The sequence below is a fragment of the Physeter macrocephalus genome, chromosome 16, assembly GCF_002837175.3.
Source record: "Physeter macrocephalus isolate SW-GA chromosome 16, ASM283717v5, whole genome shotgun sequence".
Classification (NCBI taxonomy): domain Eukaryota; kingdom Metazoa; phylum Chordata; class Mammalia; order Artiodactyla; family Physeteridae; genus Physeter; species Physeter macrocephalus.
Genome location: NC_041229.1, coordinates 13232198 through 13236057, shown reverse-complemented (window position 1 = coordinate 13236057; position 3860 = coordinate 13232198). Strand labels below are relative to the sequence as shown.

The window sequence follows — 3860 nt, the reverse complement described above, 5'->3', positions numbered from 1 at the left end:
CCTTTATTATACCCTTTAATAAACTAGTAAATATGAATAAGTGTTTCCCTGAGTTCTGTGAGCCACTCTGCCAAATTAATCAAACTTGGGGAGGGGGACGTGGGGGCCTCTGATTTGTAGCTAAGTTGGACAGAGTTGTGGTAGGAACCTCCTACTTCTGATGGGCATTTTGAGTGGGGGGCAGTCTGGTGGGACTGAGCCCTTAACCTGTGGGATGCGACATTATTTCCACGTAAACTGTGTCAGAACTGAGTTAAATTGTAAGACAGCCAGCGGGTGTTGAATTGCTCGGTATGGGGAAAACCCATACATCTGATGTCAGAAGTGTTGTGAGTGATGTAATAGTGTGAGAATCGAGGAGAATCACTGGAGGAAAAACTGAGTTGTTTTTTTTTTTTTTCAATTCAGATTATGAGGAAATCAAGAGACACCGAGGATAGGAATGTAAGCACTAATAGGTGTGTATCTCTGGAGAAGATAAAAGAGTAAATAGAAGGAAGAAAATATTGAAAGAAACAGTGACTTAACTTTTTCCACAATTAAAGGAACAAATTAGCCTTCAGACAGAAAGGGTTAAGAGAGTGCTGAACAAGATAGAGAAGAGGGGCTTCCCTGGTGGCGCAGTGGTTGAGAGTCTGCCTGCCGATGCAGGGGACACGGGTTCGTGCCCCGGTCTGGGAGGATCCCACATGCTGCGGAGCAGCTGGGCCCATGAGCCATGGTCGCTGAGCCTGCGCGTCCGGAGCCTGTGCTCCGCAACGGGAGAGGCCACAGCAGTGAGAGGCCCACGTACCACAAAAAAAAAAAAAAAAGACTAATAAAACATCAAGAAACAAAAGAGAAGATTTTCAAATAACCACAGTACAGAATTAAGCAGGAGATAGAACTCAGATTTTAAAATATAAAATTTTAGAACAGCTACATACATATATACAACAATATACATTTGAAAGCCTTGATGAAATACACATATTTCTGGAAAATATATAATGCTGAAATTGGCACAAGATAAATATAATACTTGAAGACTAACAGCAAAATGACAAATTAAAGTAGTAATTATAAAAACCTCCCTGTTAGATTTTACAAAAGTCCCATGGAGTTTTATAAGTATTTTTAGGTAAATTCTATTAAAATTTCAAGGAATAAGTAATTAGTATCCAACACAAATTGTTCCAAAAATAAAAAAATAGGGAAAGCTGTCTAGATTATTTTATGAACTTGATATAACTTAGTATAAAGTTGACACCAAAAAAGAAAAGAACATTATAAGAAAAGGAAACTTTAGGGAGTTCCCTGGTGGTCTAGTGGTTAGGATTTGGCACTGTCAGTGCTGTGGCCCAGGTTCAATCCCTGGTCAGGGAACTGAGATCCTCAAAGTTGGGTAACTCCTGCAAGCCTAGTGGTGCAGCCAAAAAATAAAAAAGAAAAGAAAAAAGAAAAAAAAGAAAGGGAAACTTTAGTCCACTTTTATTTAAGAATATAGGTATAAAAGAAACTTAAATAAAATATGAATGGACTCTAATACTGTGTTAAAAAATCAATGCATCTTATTCAAATAATGGAATACTAAATAATATTTTAAAAAACTAACTATTGCTCTACACAACAATCCACATTGTTGAATGAAAAGCCAGACACATAAGACTCTCAAATATTTGATAGCCTGAGAATATCCAGTTCTGAGAATTTCAATACAGCCAAAGTGAATCTATAGAGAGAGGGTTCAGAAGAGTCATTACCTTGGGAGTGAGTGGCTGGCCATATAGACTGGTTGAGGGAATGAGTCAACTGCAGGGCTGAAAATATTCATTATTTGGGTCTGAGTGGTATTTAAATGGATGTATACATATGTACAAATTTATTAAGCTATACATTTAAGATTACTATACTTTACTGAATGTAAGTTATACTGCGATGAATTAAAAAAGTACTTCAAATGGGAAAATTTTATCCCAGTGATGGAAAAATAGTTCAATATTAGAAAGCCTATCAATATAATTTATCACTTTAAAGCAGGGGCTGGCAAACTTTCTTGTAAAGGGTGAGATAATACATATTTTAGGCTTTATGGGCTAGACAGTATCTATCTCAATTACTTAACTCTGCCACCGTGGTGTGAAAGCAGCTATAGACAATATGTAAATTAATGGACATGGCTGTGTTCCAATTAAACTTTATTTCATTAATAAGTAATTTAAAAAAATCTCTTAGGAGGGACTTCCCTGGTGGTGCGGTGGTTAAGAATCCGCCTGCCAATGCAGGGAACACAGGCTCAATCCCTGGTCTGGGAAGATCCCACATGCTGTGGAGCAATTAAGCCCCTGTGCCACAACCATTGAGCCCATGTGCCACTACTACTGAAGCCTGCGCACCTAGAGCCCGTTCTCCACAACAAGAGAAGCCACCACAATGAGAAGTCCATGCACCACAACAAAGCGTAGCCCCTGCTTGCTGCAAATAGAGAAAGCCCGTGTGCAGCAGTGAAGACCCAAAGCAGCCAAAAATAAATAAATAAATGAAGAAAAAAAAACCTCTTAGGAAAATAGGAACTTTTCTAACTTGATAAAGACTAGACAACCAAAGCCTTTGGCAAACATCATACTTAAAGTAGAAACTTTTGATGTATTCCTATTAGTGTCCACTATTGACATCATACTGTTCAACAGAATACTGAAGGTCTTGACCAATGCAATAAGAGAGGAAAAAGAAATAGAACAATATAAGTATTGGAAATAAAGAGATAAATAGTTACTATTAGCAGATAATATGATAATTTAATGAGAAAACTCAAAGGAGTCAACAAACTTTTAGAACTAATAGGAGAGTTTAGCAAAATTGCTGGTTTCTAGATCAACATAGACATTTGAATATAGGAAGCATTAATACCATTGACACTATCTAGGGGACAAATCCAGGTTTCGAGGGCAGAAGTTTATGCAATTTGAGGAGCCCTCTTTAAGAAAAATTTAAAAAATTACAGATCCAAAATTAGGTATAAAATAAATGTTTATTTAGAATAAAAAATCACAACTAATTACAATTAAAAAAAACTGAACAGCACAATGAATGTCACAAACAGAAAAGCAACACGTTATTTTAAAAATTAATTAACCACCTGACTTACCTATAGCTCTCCATCTTTATATCCAGATTTCTGGTGAGTCAGGACAGTGGGTGGAAGGAATTCCATGAATTCTTGGAAGCCACTCTGACACCAGGATGCCTAGTAATGACTAAACCATACATGGAAGTGATTGTGACCACATGGATACATCCCATAAATCCCAAATTAGATGTATCTCCAGCTCAAATTCCCTTTAGCTGGACCCCCAAAATACCTGTGAGCACTCCAATACTGCCCAACAGTAAGGGAGGCTGGAATGGAAAGAGACAGCAGACTTTACCAATTATGGCTAAAATATTCTATTTTTGCAATTTTACAATAACATGTTCACATTTCTAGGCCCTTCCCAGGATCCTGGAGAAGACAGCGGACCAGCCTCTGATAAAAGCATTGAAAACCACAAAGGCCTTAGGGATTAACAACAAAGGCACAAGACCACAAAGGGGAAAAAATATTAAACTTTACCAAGACCATTAAATGAAAGACCTAAATAAAAAGAAATACTATATCCATGTTTGGAATGACTTAATCTTGGGACGATGTCTATGAGCCCAAAATTAATTTCCACATTCAATTAAATTCCAGCAGGAATTTTGGACAATTAAACTGATTGATTATAAAATTTATATAGAAGAATTGAGCCCCACAAATAATTAATCCAATTAGAAAAGAAGCAACAAAGAGGCAACATTTGTTCTGCTGACAATCAAACTGATTACAATAAAAGCATAAT

General features: G+C 36.8%; 1 non-coding gene across 1 annotated transcript; it reads left to right on the top strand.

The window, feature by feature from the left end:
* The first annotated feature begins 1293 nt into the window (after positions 1-1293).
* On the top strand, positions 1294-1365 carry TRNAD-GUC (transfer RNA aspartic acid (anticodon GUC)). The gene has a single exon. It is a non-coding gene; the product is annotated as a tRNA-Asp (tRNA).
* The last annotated feature ends 2495 nt before the right edge of the window (positions 1366-3860 follow it).